This window comes from Aulonocara sp. 'chitande type north' Nkhata Bay, linkage group LG18 (assembly GCF_057382095.1).
Source record: "Aulonocara sp. 'chitande type north' Nkhata Bay isolate Kocher_YH1m ecotype deep benthic linkage group LG18, A_spYH_male_GT1.1, whole genome shotgun sequence".
NCBI classification, from domain to species: Eukaryota; Metazoa; Chordata; class Actinopteri; order Cichliformes; family Cichlidae; genus Aulonocara; species Aulonocara sp. 'chitande type north' Nkhata Bay.
Window position 1 is genome coordinate 17,967,685 of NC_141361.1, and position 17,852 is coordinate 17,985,536.

At 42.1% G+C, this 17,852-nt stretch overlaps 1 protein-coding gene across 7 annotated transcripts in view; it reads left to right on the top strand.

Annotated features, from left to right (window-relative positions):
* Positions 1-8,649: 8,649 nt before the first annotated feature.
* adgrl2b.1 (adhesion G protein-coupled receptor L2b, tandem duplicate 1) overlaps positions 8,650-17,852 on the top strand; it is a 93,205-nt gene continuing 84,002 nt past the window's right edge. For 4 of the 7 annotated variants that reach the window (XM_086273511.1, XM_086273513.1, XM_086273512.1 and 1 more), the window contains exon 1: positions 8,651-9,283. The gene's annotated coding sequence lies outside the window, so the exon portion shown is untranslated. Of the gene's footprint in view, positions 9,284-17,852 lie in introns of all 7 variants that reach the window. The other 3 variants (XM_086273515.1, XM_086273519.1, XM_086273516.1) reach the window with 1 other exon arrangement.

Consider the following 17,852-nt stretch of genomic DNA (forward strand, 5'->3'; position numbering starts at 1 on the left):
GACATTTTTATGTGAGCTGAGTTGCTTGCACATTTCCTTTGTCAAGTTCAAGCTTAGTTGTTACTAAAAAAAAGTAGAAGCATACTTGCTGTTGTAAACCCCTGCAGGTGCATTCAGCCAGTAAAGGGCAGGTCTACAAGTAGGTCATTAAACTATTAATTTACTTCCTAATTTATGTTTAGTTAAAGTTTTTGCTAAACATAAATTAGGAAGGCTTCCTCCCCCAAACCAAGAACATTCATGATAGCCTATGTAACCTGTCTAAATTCTGGCTTTTACCCAAAGTACAGTACATGAAGTATATGTATATTTTTATTTTAGTCAGAAGAACTATGCTCATAAGGGAAAGTCACCAGAAAGTCATGAGGTCTGCAGATTTGGTTGAATATGATGGAAACTACCACAAAGAAAATGAAGCAGCAGTATATTCTGAGAAATTGCTGCAGTAATTTTTCATTCTCACACAGGGAGAGAAATATGGTGTGAAGTGACACAGTATATGTAGGTCATGAAACCTTCTAAAATTGTCAGATGTTGCCAATCTATGGTTACATCCAAACTGAAACCCCCAAATTGCTGAAATAACAGTGAAATAAAAGTGAATAGGGGGATATACGCATATATATGACACCTAAAGAACAGAGTTCACCTTCCTTTTATCTGTAACGTATTTACTTAGAAATAAAGTTTGGCCTGTGCAACAATCCTAAACATGCACAGTTGATTATAGTATTATTTTTAAGTTTGATTTAAAAGTTTCACACTACTTAGTACATTTAGTTTTACATGTTTTTCACCACCCAGTTAGAAAGTAAAATCACTCTCAATTACAGATGCACCTTTAGAATATAAACTCTCCCACAACATGTCTTTGTCCTGTCTTCCTCCCCTCACCCTGAGACTGTTTCTTTCAGAGGTTTCTTCCTGTTAAAAGGGAGTTTTTCCTTCCCACTGTCACCAAAGAGCTTTTGGGTGTTTCTCTCTATTATTGTAGAGTCTTTACCTTACAATGTAAAGTGTCTTGAGGCAACTGTTGTCATGATTCAATAACATAGAATCAAACTGAAATGAACTGGTATCACCCTTACTCTGCCATCTCATTCAAATATCCAAAACTTTGAGCCGAAAAACAGCAGTATGTCCATTTTTTTTCTACTTACTCTAAATTGAATCATTACCCCATACCAAGTTGAAAACACGTGCTGTATTTCTCCATGGAGGTAAAGGTTTATCACCTTACTTGTCCTTAATTTTGGAAATTACATATTTGCTTTCGTTTGGATGCTCTTAAAAAATGTTTCCTTTGAATCGGGTGGCATAGTTTTCAGATATTTGAAACTAGCTGCTTGGAATCATAGGAAACTGGATGCACAATCTAAATAATGGGTTTAGGAATACACTGTGCAGACTGCAGTCCTAGTCCTCAGTGTGAATTAAGACATTGTCTTGTCATGAATGTAGTAGAGTTCAGTTGTGGTTGAGCTCCTTCCATCACGGAAACTGCCATTATGAGGATCGTGATAATTCCCATCGTTTTTCATGCTGCCCTGTGATTACAGAACTATAGAAAGCTGGTTTGTCCAATAAGCTCGGAAATTAATGCTGAAAAGAATTTCTCCTTGATGCGGAAGAACAGAGAGTGTTTATGTCTGCGTGGAACAAGCGCTTTTAACAAATCCTGAAGAAAATCCTCAAAAAGTCAGTTAAGATCCTTTGATTTTTCCTCTTTTTCTCAATAAATAGCTTTTCCCTTTTCAAGGTTTGAGATCGCCTTTGAATTTGTGGCTTTTGATCTTAATGAGTAAAACCATCTAATAATGACATATTTACCACAGCGTTCGCCACAGCATTCCCAGCTACTCTCTTATTTACCGCATGAATGTTTGCTGAAACACCCCACATTATTGCATGAGGTTTTTCACCATAATGTGAATGGCACTTTTGGAGAGGGAACACACAGAATGCATGAGAGGACAAAATCAAAGAAAAGATGTCGAGGTGGAAGGACTTGAATTCTTAAAATGTGCCTCTCTGTGAGGTCGCTGTGGTTGAAAAGCCACAGAAAAGTCTACCACTGGAAGGGAAAAACAATGTAATTATCACTCCTATAATCTAAAATAACATCTAAAAATTTAATTCGCAGGAAATGGATTTGAGGTTGTTTTATAATGCCGTTGTTTCCTTTAATTTTAAAGTAGAGAAATCAGCAACGCAGGTACGGTTTTATAGCGTCGGATTAGTTGCAGCTAAACAACAAATGAAATGCATACACACAACATAACCACAAAGCTGAAGTACGGTATGTGTACTGATCAAAGTAAACCATGCCTGTGCTTGTTTGTTGATTAAGCTGCATTGAAGAGGGAAGCAGTAACCTAGCAATCATGAGCGATCCTGTAATGTGTACAGAGTATGCCTGGATGGTAGTAATTCTCTCCTTTGCTAATTAACAGCAAATGAGCAAGCAAGAGCTATAGTGAAAAGTAGCTAAGCTATGGCAAAACGTCAGCAGCCTATACAGGAAAGAAAAAAAAGAGCACATTGTTTTTGCTTTAATTTTAGCCTGGCTTAAACTGAACATTCATAAAGACCTGTAATTTACAGCATGGACACTGCTCCGATCTCTCACTGTGAAATGTATTTACACCCTTTAGATGAGTCAGCAGCAACACTGAGACTTGCTTCTTTCTTCTTCTTTTTTTTACTGCTTTTGTTTTATAACTCAGGGCTTTGATTGCACATTGAATACGGGCAAGAACGACAGGCTCCAGCGAAAAAGCAAAGCCAAGCGTTTTCTGACAACTTCATCAGTCCTCGAAAAGAAAAAGAAAAAACGTGGGGAGGAAAAAAAACAGAGACGAGGGCCGGCTGTGTGTATTTACATATATACTGCGTTGACCACAATGAATAAAACACCAGCGAGCCAAGCTCTCCTGGGTCAGTTCAGATGAAATAGAGAGTTTACACTTGCTGTTGTAGGCCATACATAAACATTGTTTCTCTAAATAAAAATATGGGCCAGTAGATCAGCATCATTACATCTGCTTTCTTTTACTCTGCTTTTCTTTATTATGTAAAACTATGCCTCGGAAAACATGCGATCTCGGCACTAATCCTCTCGCTTTACACCTGGTGAATTTGACCCAAATTCACATTTCCCCTGTGCGACCAGGGGACTGTTTCTTTCTTTTTTTTTTATTGAAGCCACGTGTAACAGAGACCACTGACCTAGCTATGTACTTTGGCTCAAGAGAAGACGAGATGAGAAGAGATATTTCGGATATTAATGCATCCAAACTTGGCAATCAAGCGTTTTGTTATATATTCTCATGCAAAAAAAAGTCCCTCGGTTGATTCTGCAGCACCGAGGTAGCTCTTTTATTACAATTCTGCAAAGTAAGGCTCTAAAAATAGGAGGAGTGGTGGGGAAGAATGAAAGCTCCTACGAGCGGTATAACATCATGTTCAAAAGAAAGCCGCATGTGGCTGAACTTTAGAAACCTGAGGAAAATGTTACTATAAACCTGCCTCCAGCTGGGCAGATCATTTTCTTCCAGTGCATCGATTGTTGAGAAATGACAACAACACAAGCTTCGCATGATATTTAGAGGGAAAAATGACAGAGCTCAGACAGCATGTCAAAAAAATTGCATGTTGTCTAAGCAGAAGGATTGCTGTTCAGAGGCACCTCTGCTCGTATCGAGGACACAGCTGGTAGTACAGCACAGGTAGATATTACACGTCTCGTGAACCATTAGTGCACCGTGTTGCTTTGGCTTATCATGGGTGTAATGCTTCGTAATGATAGCCTTAGTGCAATGACTGAATAAATCAGAACATTATGAAATCCATTTATATCTCCTTTTTTTTGTAGTTCCTGACAAAAATATGTAGCCTGCAGCAGGCATATCCAGAGCAGTCAACAAATCATGACTTCATAATTGGGGATCTGCTGTGCACAAACTCGCTGTTGTCCAGTTTGTCATTAAGATTATATCATATTTGTCAGCAAATGGCAATTTAATGCTAATGTTTTGCAGCTTACAGTAAAATCCTAATGGGCTTTCAGCTTTGAAGTGTAATTTCATCGACAAAGCCGAATCATTTCCAGTCAACTCAGTTATAGTTTCATGTTTTTTGGAGGTTGCCAAGTCAGTTACAATTCGAGTCCCCGCTCGCGACCGTAAAATCAGGATTCAATTTGCCCCCCTCTCCATTGTGACCAAGAGAGCAAGTATAGTGTGCTTTAAAAATGAAGGCAGAATCAATGCAGTAGAAAATGTCTGCGTCGTACATCATTCTTAGTCAAGTCTCAGTGGAACAGTGACAATACATTACACATTATATATTCATCTTCCTCGAGACAGTGCCTATTAACTCCATGCCTTCTTTCTTGAGGATTTGAGTGAGGGCTTTCACTGCACCTGCATGACAAGATCTTAGCACCCTGATGTTTTTCTCTCCTGTTGCAATAGAGTATTACAACAGGGATAGCATGTAGTTATGTGTTTTAGAAGCCTCATGTGAAAACTGGAATTTAGAGCACATGTGCTTTTTGAGCAAACAAACGATTTAAATCTTTTCTTTTTTTTTTTATGATTGCATCATTAGTGCAATTACTCTCAGTCTACAAGGCTTCATTCAAGCCAACCAGTTTGTAAGCCGTACTATTGTATTCTCGAAATCTGAGTCTATTCATTTGATTCGCTCTTGGCAGCATTGTTTTCCATTCAATTGTGTATACAGGATAAAAAATAAGTAAACAAACTCTCGACTTTTTCTTGGGTTTTTGTAATGTCTTACACCGAAAACCAAATATGTGATTGTTGCTGTTACTGTCAAGGGCCAGTCGTTATTTGATTATGTGCTGTACAGAGATGAATGGAAATCAAACAAACATCCACGTTCTTTATCAATTTAGGGTTGTGGGCGGCAGGAGCCTAACCCCACTGCCATAGGCTGATAGGTGAGGTTCACCCTGGACAGGTTGCCAAGCTGTCACAGTACAAGATAATATGCAGTTAACACTGTTTTCAAAAATGTGAAATACACATGATTTGTATTTGTGGAAAACAACACACCAGTATGGACTTTTACATTTGCACATTTGAAGCTAGTGTAAAGTCAAAGTGGAGAAAAGTTTTCAGAGGAATTTCTGCAGCCCTGTGAAAAACTAAGGAGCGTCCATGATTTGGTAGCTTGTAGAACCACATTTGACAGCAATAACTTGAACTAATCGCTGGAATATTTTGCCATGCAGAGGAGTTCATGGTTGACTCGGTGACTGGCAGGTGCCCAGGTACTATGGCTGCAAAACAAGTCGAAATCATCACGCCTCCTCCACCGTGCTTCACAGCTGGTATGAGGTGTTCGTGCTGTGCATTATGATCTTTGATCTCATCTCATCTGTCCAAAGTACATTGTTCCAGAGGTCTTGCGGTTTGTTCAGATACAACTTTTCAAACTAAGCCATGCCACAATGTTCTTTTTAGAGACAAAAGGCTTTCTGCTGGTAACCCTTTCAAACAAGTCATGCTTTTTCAGTCGTTTTCCGACTGTACTGTCATGAACTTTAACATTTAACATGCTGAGTTGTAGCTCTTGTTTTTCTTTTTGCAGTTTCTCTGATCGCACATTCTGACCCAGAGGTGAATTTGCTGGGACATCCACTCCTGGGAAGACTGTGGCATTGTGTTAACACACTAGTCCTGCAAATTCCCAAAACTTCTGTTTTTATAGATGTGCGCACACTTACTGATGATCTGTTCATCAACTGAATTTGATTAGCACACCCTCACTTAATTCCAAGTCAAGCAGTAAGGGCAAACTTAGGACTTCATAGAGTCCTTTCTTTTTCTCATGACTGTTCTCACTGCCACAACATTAAAGCGGGGAGGAGATTCAATTAAAACCGTAATGTAATAACTCTGATCATTTCATTACAAAGCAATGTTCTGCTAGGTTCTTGCATTTATGTGCCTGTTACTTTTACGTGCACTTAACATTCATGCAGCCAGTGGCACTCCCAGTAGGCTGCAGCCTCATCTAAACTGTGATTTAGACTCGCAGGAAATCTACATCGTAACTTATGACGTAACTGGAAACCTCTTTTAACCCCTTGCCTAACCTTCCACTCCATTCAGTCGTTGTGGACTGTGTCAACCTGACGTGTCGTTACAGTTCTCTGGAGGTGCACGTCAGGTTATGTGGAAGGTTACGGCGTAGGTTTAAAAGGGGTTTCTGGTTACGTTGTAAGTTACGACGTAGATTTCCAAATCAGGCCTGAGACTAAATTGTGCCCATCCACACCATAAAAACCTGCTTAGGACCTGCTTTAAGAACATGACAAAGAGCTTTACCCAGATCTCAACTGGATTTTGCATCTGTGAGATGCAACAGAACACACCCAATCCTTAGTGACCCCACCCTACAAACTGCAGCATGCAAGGACCCAGGTGCCCCACGCCACAGGACACCAGAGATCAATGCTCTAAAGATTATTGACGTAAGACCTCTGGTGTTTTGGCCCAGCAGAGGGCCTGCTGAGCATATGCCTAAATGCTCCATATGATACGTATTAAAGATACGCATATATGGTTGCTGGAGTACTTTTCTATGCTGTGGTGTGCTGGGGGAGCAGCACAGCAAAGAAGGACTCATCCAGGCTGGAGAAACTGATCAGGAGGGCTAGCTCTGTGGTCGGCATGAAGCTGGACACTCTGGTGACAGTGGCAGAGAAAAGGACATTAAAGAAACTGCTGGACATTATGAACAATGCTGGGCATCCTCTGCACACGGCCATTAACAACCAGAAGAGTCTGTTCAGTGACAGGTTGCTTCTCCCAAAGACAAGAACTAACAGACTTAAAAACTCCTTTGTCCCACACGCCATCGGACTGTTTAACTCCTCCCTGGAGGGGAGAGGGAGGGGAAACAGGAGGACAAAGGAGGGGGGAACAACTAAGCTGTAGTGCCTCTTCACCTCACTGTGCAATACCTTGTGCAATACTTTTGTAAATAGTCAACGGTGCAATAGACTCAATACTTGAAATGTGCAATTCACTTGTATTTTTATTTTTATTCCTATTTATTCTATTTATCCCCTTCGTATATTTTATTTATATTGTCTCTGTATTTATATATATGTGTGTGTGTGTGTATATATATATATATATATATAATATTCTGTAACTCTGTAACTTCTGTCGGTGCTGTGCTTTTTTGGAAATCGAATTTCCCAGAGGAACCCACCCGAGGGATTAATAAAGTTCTATCTAATCTAATCTATATTACATTTGAAGTGTGAAACTTGGGAATCCTTTGTCACATAAAACAAACTGCATGAGTTCAGAGCAGAATTTACCATGTGACATTTCGTAATGGACTCTAAATGAAATTAAATGTATTTGAATACGTCCCTGAAGATGTTATCATTAGCGGCATTACTCTATTATCCGAGGTTTCAAATGAGCATCTTCTTTCTGTGTCGACAAGATTAAAGGGAGGAACTGTACGCTGCAGTTTCTTTCCACGAGCATATGGATGGATATTGAATGTTTGCACAACATCTGCTCTGAGGTAGTGACTGAATATCACTGTATACGCTGGTAGTTTTGGTAGTTTTTGCTGGATTTTTTTCTTCTTCCATGATGCAAACTGGTCATATTTGAGCACACTTTGCTTATTCAGTAGATGCACTCTGTCCCTGTTTAATTAGATATCATGATTAAATGAGTTAGCTCCAGGAACTGGTTTGTAGTAGTTTACTAGTCTACACTTGAGTATGATAGCTAAAAGAGGAGAGAAGAAGTACAGAAACTGATTTTTACCCTTCAACTGTGAAAGCATGAACTCGAGAACAAGGGGACATACGATTCTCAAATTGATACCACAGATGTAGCTACTAAAAGTCTTGGCCAAGTTCAGATATCAGTGAACTTGAGCTGAAGGTAGACTAAGTTTTCTGAAAATCTTGGGAATGCGGTGACTTGAGAACAAGGCGACCTAGGATTTTGAAATCAGTACCATAGGTGTGCCTGCTAGGAGACTGAGGGGTAACATTGGTGGTCAGTGGTCAGTATTTTTCTCTTTTTGACTGCTTCTATTTAAAGGTTTCTTATTCTGCTTTTTTTTCCAGTCTTTGGCCTGATTCAGTTAGAACAATTCTTGCTCCGGCCTCATTATCCTGTGTTGTTGTGCTGTTTTTATTAATACTAATGATCCAGGTGAAAACTACTGCCCACAATACTGAAATTCTAATAGGGTTAAAAATAGTATCGTATTTATATGCCTGGAATAAGGTGGATTTTGGTAATGAATGGTCTTGCACTTTTCTTTTGCTTTTTTGCTTCCTTTCTCCTGATTACACCGGGGAATGCTGATTAAAATATTGCGCTTCGTGGATTGTTAAAAAGTCCATCTTCACAAGCCGGAGCAAAAACAGCAGAACACGCTCGCGCTTTAACGCATGCATAAAATCTGAACACCCGGGAGATAAATGTTTAATATTAGCCTTAATGCGCGCGGTCATAATTGGCATTAGGATCCTAATCCGCGCGCTCCCTGGCGATCCGCTCCAGGTTTTGCGCGCTTTCCTCAACAGCCAGCTGCTGCAGAGCAGGGGACCGGTGAGCCGTTTCTCCTCGCCTTGTTTGCCTCCAGTCCGGCTGTAGCTCCGACTGTCTGCACGGCGTGTGGATAAGGCGCAGAGGGAACAACCGAGGGAACGCACTGAAAACCAGCCTGAAGAAGTCCTATTAGCCCCCTCCGTGCTTTATCTGCGAACCCGACCGCTGGAGACTTTAAGAAAGACTTAGCAGTGCGGGAGCAGAGCTCGGAGTTTGATTTTTTTAAACGAGACTGGGGCGCAACTCAGTCTCCTTGAAGTGATCCCTTTTTTTTATGCAGTCTATCCGTAGCGCTCCCGTCGGAAGGAGCCTGGGTGCATGCACAAGAGGAGGAGGAGGAGGCGGGGGAGTAACGATCATTACTTTTGAACAGACCCTTCGCCATGGAGCTATTCGTCCGGTCCCGGGCGCGTTGGCTGGAAGAAGAATAGATACCTGGCACGGGAAACCCCACCTTTCTCTTCCACTGTGAGGAAAGTGGAGCATGCAGCCGAACCCCAGCCGTCTTTGTGCGACCCGCTGTTTAGTTTCTGGGGGCCTCTTCTGAAAAAGAAAAGAAGGGAGAGACGGAGAAGAAGAAGAAGGGGGCTCCTGGTGTTGATCTGAGATTCACATTCCGCGCCGGGATCCGTATTTTGGCACGGCGTATACCCTCTGTAAGTAGCCTTTAAAAGCGGATGTTTTGAGTCTTTCAGGGGAGATGCTGGGTTATGTCTCGCTGAATCAATACCATTTATTTACACTCCCAGGATAGGATAAGGCAAATGTCAGAAAACGGGCCCACGGGCTCCTCCGGTAGTTTAAAACTGTGGTGATGGGATCAATATAAAGCCCAGAGTATAGGCGACGTTATTTTTAGGTGGCTTTCGCATCCAGACTTTAAATTAATGTGAAGTTGCTTAGTTACTGAGATGTATATATAATCCCATGTAATTTACCTTAAATGCCCACTGAGAGGTGCTTTTTTAAAAAAACGATTATTCTATGACAGTTCTTGGGTTTTCACATTACAAATGGGATTTTCTTTTAATCAAGATTCACACATGACAAGAAAATCCCTTAGCATGAAGCTGAAGCCTGTTTTTCTTCATAAGGAAAAAACAAAGAGAAGTTGATTTATATTTATAGGATATTCAAGAGTGATATTTAAAAAAAAAGAGAGCGCTCACACAAACATCTCCACCCAGTCCAGGACACCAGGAGCTAAGTAGTTGGATGTCAGTTACTGTCTCCATTTACTTCTCCATTTTGCGGCTATAAAATAAGATCATTTCACAGGGCATGTATAATTCACAGACCAGAGTCAGCCATGTGTGATGATGGGACACACTCACAAACACACTCACACTCTCTGTCTCTCACGTACACACACACACACACACACACACACACGCACACACACACACACACACACACACAGTTTTTACAGGCACCATCTCCCAATCTCACATGAAGCTTTTAGAGATAGGGAGGCACAGACTAAAGCAAGAAGCCAGAGGAGAGCATGACTGTGCTGGGCAGACGTGGGAAGGTTAAATAACGTTTGCACATAATCCATACTGTCTATACCAGATCAGGATGGTGGTGCAACATTATATAAGCTAAGTTGGGGAAACTGAGAGCTTCCCTTTCATATGCTTATATAACAGCTTCATGCAGAAAAGTATGGATGAGCTGGCCTTAAAAGAAACCTGACAAAATTCACAATTCAGTCACGAACTACAAAGGGGGGGAAAAAGCGAAAGGAAAAACTGCAGCATTATATAAGCTATATGCACAGTGTGACTAATTGTCTCGCCACCAGACAAATCCAGGCATATTTTGGGGCCGTGGCGGATAAGTTTTTTTGTGTCGTGTCGGTCAAAGACAAAAAAAAAAGTCTCCCTCGGCTGGGATGATGCTCAGAGCGTCTGGTTAATACTGACGTACCCATCAGTGATTGCTGAAGATGAAAAGGTCACTTCCTCCCCTGCCGATAGGAGGCTTTACTGTTGAATATAGATGTTGCGCTTAAAAAAAAATGCCTCAGTTCGGGGGGTGGGGGGGTCTGTGTCTTGAAACAAGTGCTTGGACAGTGAATGGTAGGAATTCAAGGAGAAGGAGGGGAAGGGAGGAGGAGGAGGGGGACAAATGGTCTGTTGCCTCCCTCTACCCTGTCTCTACCTCCACTCCATCTCTCGCCCACCCCAGACATGCTGGTTTAGTCCATTTGTCTTGTGTTTTCTTGGGAGGAAGTGCCATCTCATCTCACATTGCGCAAATGGTTTCAGTGCATGCTAGTGTGAATTCTAGCGGGTTTTTGTAACTGCCAATTTCCATATCAAAGTGTCTGCATTTCAATAGGGAGAACTTGAGCTACCAGCCCCCTTCCTCTAAGCAGTTTTGTTCTGATAGAGAATTGCTGCTGCTGCTGTTGCTGGTGGAAGCTAGTGACAGGATTGCTGGACACTGCAGTTGGTCATGGTTTATGTGTGTGTGCGAGAGGCAAGTGTTTGTCTTGGAAACAGATTTAGTGTGGATTGGGAGAACTTGCTGGCCGTAAGCTTAACACCAAAAGCCGCGTATTTAGCGGAAATTTTGGACGCCGTTCAGAGACGTGGTCATGTTAAAAAAGATTTTGCCTGTTAAAACATTTTCGCTCAGTATTTCTCGGGGCGAGCGTAGACCAGGAACAAAGATCTGTGTTTCAACCTTTTTAGGAGAATGGGACACCATCAGAGCAATCATGGCGATTGGGGAAAAAAAGAAAAGAACAGAAGTTGCTGAAAATATGTTTGCTTGTTTTTCACTGCCGTTTTGGTCACCGCGGCCTGCATCTAAAAAGGCTCCAAAATCAATTTGCTTTCAGTCGCTTTCTGACAAATTAAATGGTTTAATTCCAAAACCGAGCGAGCGTAGATGTAATGACACGGAGCGTTCAAGCTTTGTGTACGACTCTCGAGAACCTAGCGGTGTTGTTTTTCTTGTCGCAGAGATAATATTTATTTCCAATTCTGTGCAGCTGTTGTTTGTCAGAGAAGGAATGCGGCAAGACGCTGTTTATTTTGATGGATTCGTCTTTTCCCCCCCCCCTTTCCCTTCTCCTCCCTTTGTGTGAGGATACGTGGCCTAATGTTCACAGCAATTTTAGGCAGGTTAAGTAGATGAAAATAAACACTCGCACGTTTGCACTGCAAAGAAGGAGAGACACGGGGAAAAAAAGCCATTTCTATGCTTTGTGCGTGCCCTTACTTTGAAAATAGGATCAGCATAGGTTAATAGTGAAAGAAAGTGCAGTGTGTGAGATGTTATTACACAGAGACAGGGAATGGAAATGCCATTGGAAGCGCGGTAGGGGTCGGTGGCCCCTTCGTGGTCATCCTGCTCCTGGGTAATAACATGAGCCAACCACTTCCCAACCTTCAAGAGGAGAGACCTCGCTGCTTCCTCTCCTTCCTATGTTTGGACAAAATATGATCACAAAACTTGTGAAAGAGGCGAGAGTAGGAGGCCACTTTTCCGTGTTGAACCAAAGAGTAGGATAGAGAAGGCTGAGGAGGTGGGGGGGCGGAGGTGGATAAAGCAGGACTTCACCTGCCATCTTCACTCACGGCAGGCGGGTTTGACAGCTGACTTGTTCTGTTCCTCTGACTGGCTCGCTGCGAAAAAGTTGGACAAACAAATGGACAGGAAGAAGGTCTGAGAGGGGCGCAGGTGGGATTATATTCATTTTAGTGGAGAAGCACACTTTAGATGCTTTTCTCATGAATGGTTGAATTCTCCTTCCCTGTTAGGACTGACTTACTCCTGTGTTGTCTACAATGGCTTCTGACAAAGCTCAGAGAGCAGGGCTGCCTTCATTGTGTATGTGTAGGAGGACAGGGCAGCAGCAACTGTGGTGAGTTTGGTGAGTCAGGAAAGAAACAAGAGTGGGGAAGAAACCATGCTGCGGTGTGCTGAGCCGAGCCCGGTTCTTCAAATTATTAAAAAGCTGCTGAAGAGGAGAAGTACATGCATTCTGCTCTGTTGAGGTTGCTATCAGTGGAGGGATTTGACATCAGTGCTCCTTCTAAGATGGATTTTGTCCTGGCTGAGTGTTGCTGCAAAATGGTCTCAGGTCTGGAGAGTAGTGTCTGAATCTTAGGGGCTGACACCAAACCTGATATTTACCGGTGATGCTCACATTGAAGCGGTACTCTTGCCTGTTAGCCAGAAGGAGGGAGGAAAATGCACAACAGAGGAGTGTGGGCTTAAAAAGAAGAAAGCAAAGGGCATTTTGTTTATTTAACAAAGTGCTTCGGGGTGAGTTTCTCACTCGCTGCAGAATCCTATCATAGCCATTTTGTGGCTCGCCTCAAAAATAAAGAGACAGATGACTGGAACGAATGATTATGTGTTAGGGTAGTTAACCCGATGGATAGATATATGGTCTCGCTCCTTTTCGCTGAGATCTGAGGGAGAAAAATTCTCTCCCATACTACCACCTCCTGCGTTTAAAATGACAGTTAACTTTCCCCCACTGGTTTAAAAATGGATGTTTAATGATCAACAGAGGCTTGGCGCTTAGGTCTAGTAGTCACGCTGGCTGTAGATGCGCTCACCGCGGAGAAAGCTACCTCCTCTGTGTTGTTAGGGGACTCTGCTCAAACAGAGACCGGTTCTTGAGTGATGGATCGTCAGAGGTCTCTTTGGGGTGTGTGTTAACCCTTTGGAGTGTGCAGATCTCGCCCAGTAGGGGAGCCGTCAGCGGCATGTGATGGATGTGTCCCAGGTCTTTAAGCTCCATATATCAGAAGATTAGCACTGACCTGTGCTGTCTGGGCAGCCCTCAGAGCTTCTTCTCCAACACTGGCTGGCATTAGCATATTAGGACACTGCTCTGTCTCAGGGGGATACGAAGATAGGGTTCTTTATTTGGTTCTGCCACAGTATAGGTCACAGGAAGTGTGCAGATTAAAGGCTGAAGGCTTTGTGTTGGTATTAGGTGTATCTGACAGGTCATCTGTCTTGAGCCGAGGAAGCGCTTCTCTCTTCTTCAAATTCCTAAATAGTATCATATAATTATCCCAGAAATTGAAGCTCAGGCCATGCTTCACTGCAGAAAGATCTCCTTGTTCATCCTTCATGGTATTCATGAATCACATAAAAATGGAAATGAGTCAGCTGATGTGGGGTAACATCGTTATTCCTCAAAGAGATCGGACCAGGTATACACCCACACCCATGTTTTATTTTCCAAATGAGTAATCGTCATGGCCTCCGCGCGTGATGGACAGCACGAATTCTGCTATTAAGTGCTTTCGCACAAACATCACAGGAGCATTTGCTTCCCGAGAAGCTACTTAGTGTATTACAAAGCTAAATTGAACATAATATTGGGGTTCTTTCACTTCCTTCAATTTTGCTGCAGATTCCTTCAAATGATCATAAAAACGCTTCCACCGTTAGTGCTCTCATGCAGTGCATTTTCTGTCCAACTCTTAAATGTCACCTCCCACGGTATTGCTGGCATTTGTTCTTGTTGTGTCTTTATGTACAGAAAGAATACTTTGAATGCCAATTTTTCAAGGAGCTGTTTTGCTACATTGGGTGAAAAAAAGAAAAGAAAAATAAGAGGAGAGAGGCACGGGATCACCTGTAGTGCGCCGGCTCTTTGTCTCCCATGTCTAATGGCTATTTGATGCCTACTTGGTGTCACTCGGTGCCTTGTGATGAAGCCAATGTATTTTCAAGGTGAGGAGATATTGTCAAAGCCCTTGAACGTTCCTCGGGCTTTGATTGGCAGGCGTTGTCACAGAAGATGAGGAGTGGTGGGAGTCGCACAGCAAAGAGAATCTATTACCTAGGATTGCGAGGCGTGCTTTCACAATGTGTCAGTGCAGTCAGCCATCTTGCGCTCTCCGTGTCAGGAACAGTCCCCTCATCGGCGCAATGAGGGAGCAGCTTTCAAGTTTAATTTAACTGGTTACCATAAGTGATGTTATTGATGTTTTTCTTCTTACTCGGGTTTCGTAGCATGATGAATTAGCTTGTGAAACCAAAAACATTTAGGCGTTCATCACCGTCAGTGTGTAATCTATTTTGTGATTGCTGGCAGTCAATATTAAAAAAGAGACAGAAAGAAAGAAGGAAAAAGAAATGCAAATGGCATTCTGGCAAAAAAAGAGAGAAGAAGAGCAATATAAAACTCAAAATTCAGCTGAGCCCTTTCTTGCTGATTTCCGACATTTCAAAAGCCTCCTTAATACACACTGAGAGGGGCTGCAGGCTCTCAGGGTTGCAGTGAGAGAAGGAAGCCTGTTGTTGATCAGCCAAGCAAACCAGATCTTGATATTTGAAGAGTGGAGTTGTGATTGCTAATCACTCCACTGCTGAGTTTTAATTAGGAGACTCATAAGCATTCTGTCATTTCTCAGCAGAGCATAGTCAAGCATCAGATGTACTTAAGAGAACAAATAATTAGTTGTCTTAGTAGTTGGGGCTACCAAACAAGCACGTGCACGGGTTTGTTTTAGCTTTTTATTTCATGGATTAATTAGTATTTTATACTATGTACTTTCAATGATTAAAAATATTACTGCTAACTGTGCTTAATGCGAGCCCGTGTGCTTTTCACATCTTAAATCATATCTTGATCTCATTAAAGGATAAACTGGGGTTGTTTTGAGCCGAGCAGCAGCCGTGCGTGGACACTTTGTGCATGTGCTTATCACCAAAGGAAGCTTTAAACTATTTTCTTGGGGTTATTGCTATAGATTGGACCGAGCTTATTTTGAATGGGTAGGTTTCTGTCCTGTGCTCCTAAGACCTTTGTTAGGACATTTTAATTACAGCAGAGCTGGATGTAATTGATCTAGGCTTAGAGGGATTTCACTGTCAATGAGAATGAGCCTGGGCGTTAATACAGCCGAGCAAACGCTTCCACCTCTGTGCCACACTAACACACTCACACACACACACGGTGGAGACAAGAGGAGATATGCGGTGGCTGTCCTTTATTTCAGAGGGACCTCTGTGTTTTCCGTGTAACGGTTAAATCAACCTTGCGGGACTGGCTTACATGATAGTGCAGACGAGTGTACCTCTGCCTTTAGTTGAACATATCTGTTGCCCACATTGTTGGCACCTGGAGTGCTCTCTTACGGAGCACTTTCTTCACTGGTTCCATGTTGTCACCCACAACCTTGAAATTTTTATAAGGCTGTTAGATAATGCTTCCCGATGAGGGTGAATTATTGATGGTCTTGTTCGTATGAGTGGGACAGGGCAGGCTTTTAACTCTCTGAGCTGCTGGGTCTCTTATCCGGTAACTAAGGGACACCGCACAAACACCCAGAGGAATGATGTACTGGAGGGAGGAAAAGAAAAACGGAGGCAGGGGGCTGAAAATAAAATAAAAGAAGCATGCATCCTTTACGCTACTGTTGGGCTAAGCCACAGCACAAGGGAAATTTGGCAGCAGAGAAAAGCGTTGCATCGACTGAAGCCTTTTCTTTGTTTTTTTTTTGTTTTTTTGAAGCATTGAAAAGTGATGTGGTGGCCGCGTATTTTTTGTTTGCAAGGATACACACAGAAGTCTGCCTTTTGCGATTTCTTTCCTTTTTTGCAGAAACACATGCTTCAAGTTTAGTACATGTGTCAACACAGGATGTGATGTCAGGAGAGAAAAGCGGACAAATAAAGTTTGTAACCCGGGTAAGGCTGCAGAAACGAGTTGATTAATTGATTAGGCGGTCAAATAAAAAGTGATAACTGATTGATTATCCCAGAGAAGTAAAAACACAAAGCATTCTTTGGTTTCTGGCTGGATGTTTTTGGCTTTTCTCTCGCTTGTAATCAGAGATAATTCGATGTGTTTTGGGCTTTGGACTTTTGATTGGACAAATCAGGCAATAAGAAGATGTCACACAGATGGATAAACGAATAACATAGACGGGATAATATACAAAACGAAGATAATGATCAGTTCTTTAACGGATGGTTTTAGCAGGCTCTTACCAAATGTGAAGTCCTTGTGTCCTCTCACAGTTTCAAATTTGATAAATGTGGCTATAAACACTCAAGGTTTTGGTACATATCTGCTCCAAGGCAGTGTAAACAGTATTTATGAATGCTCTTGGAGGCAGAAACCACACAGCCTTGAGTCTTAATTAGTTTTTTGGTGAAAGTGAGGTCTGAGCTGTTCATTTGACCCTTAATGGCAAACTGTGTAACCTGCTGCACACACAGAGCTCTTCTCTGTGTCTGTCTCTACTGAAAACGTAGCTGCATTCTAGTAAAATCAGTCCTCAGCCATTAATTGTACACCCGCACAACCTGACAGCTGTCCTGATTCTTATAGCTCGCACTTTCATCATTGTCCCAATTCATTCTCTCTCCTCTCAACTGGGCCTCGTGTTTGCATTACAATGGAGCGAGCAGGACGAACTGGTGGAAATACCGGTAAAGCGTATAATTTAGCAAGCAGAAATCTGCAGCGTTGTGCTTGAAGCTACATTTTGGATTTTATTCTAGCGTCTGCTTTTTTTCAGCCACAAAAAAATCTTAAGTTTGGCCTTAAAAAGCAGCCTGTCTTTTGTCAAATCGTCGCAGGTTTGGTGCATTTAAAGCAAGAAATCCTATTCTGAGTTTAGAGACGCATCCAGCTGTTTAGAGGCTCTGCGTTAGTCTTTTTCGATGTGTTGGAGGTCATGTTGCATTCATTCGTCAACCTGCGGTGGTCCGTCTTCACAATGAAAATTTAAAGTAGTTTACAGCTCAATCAGCGATAGTCACTCTTGAATAATAACCCCGAGACTGTCTCAGCGAAGGCAGGAACAGCACAAGAAAGCAATTATGTACAAAGAAAACGAGAAAAACAAGTCCAACCAGCTTCCATTTCCCACTGGAAATGCTGTAGATTGATGCCTGTGAGTTTGTTTCCAAAGGAACAGACAGAGGGGGTGGACAAATTAATAGAAACCAATACTGAGAAAAAAAAAAAAAAAGGATTTGTGAAGAAAACAAGCACAAAAACTGTCCAGGCCTCCACGTATGTGCATATTAAGTCCATGGCTCATTTCCAGCTCAATACAGCCAAGTTGTGAATGTGGGCAATATGGCTAAAAGATATTAGCTTGAGCATGGGTGAAATACTGAATCTCTGCAGAAGGATTTCTCTAATCGGTGCTTTAATTCAGAGGAATCAGTCTTCAATAAATGATGGTAGATTTGAACAGACAAAGTCGAGATTACTAGGAGTTTGAA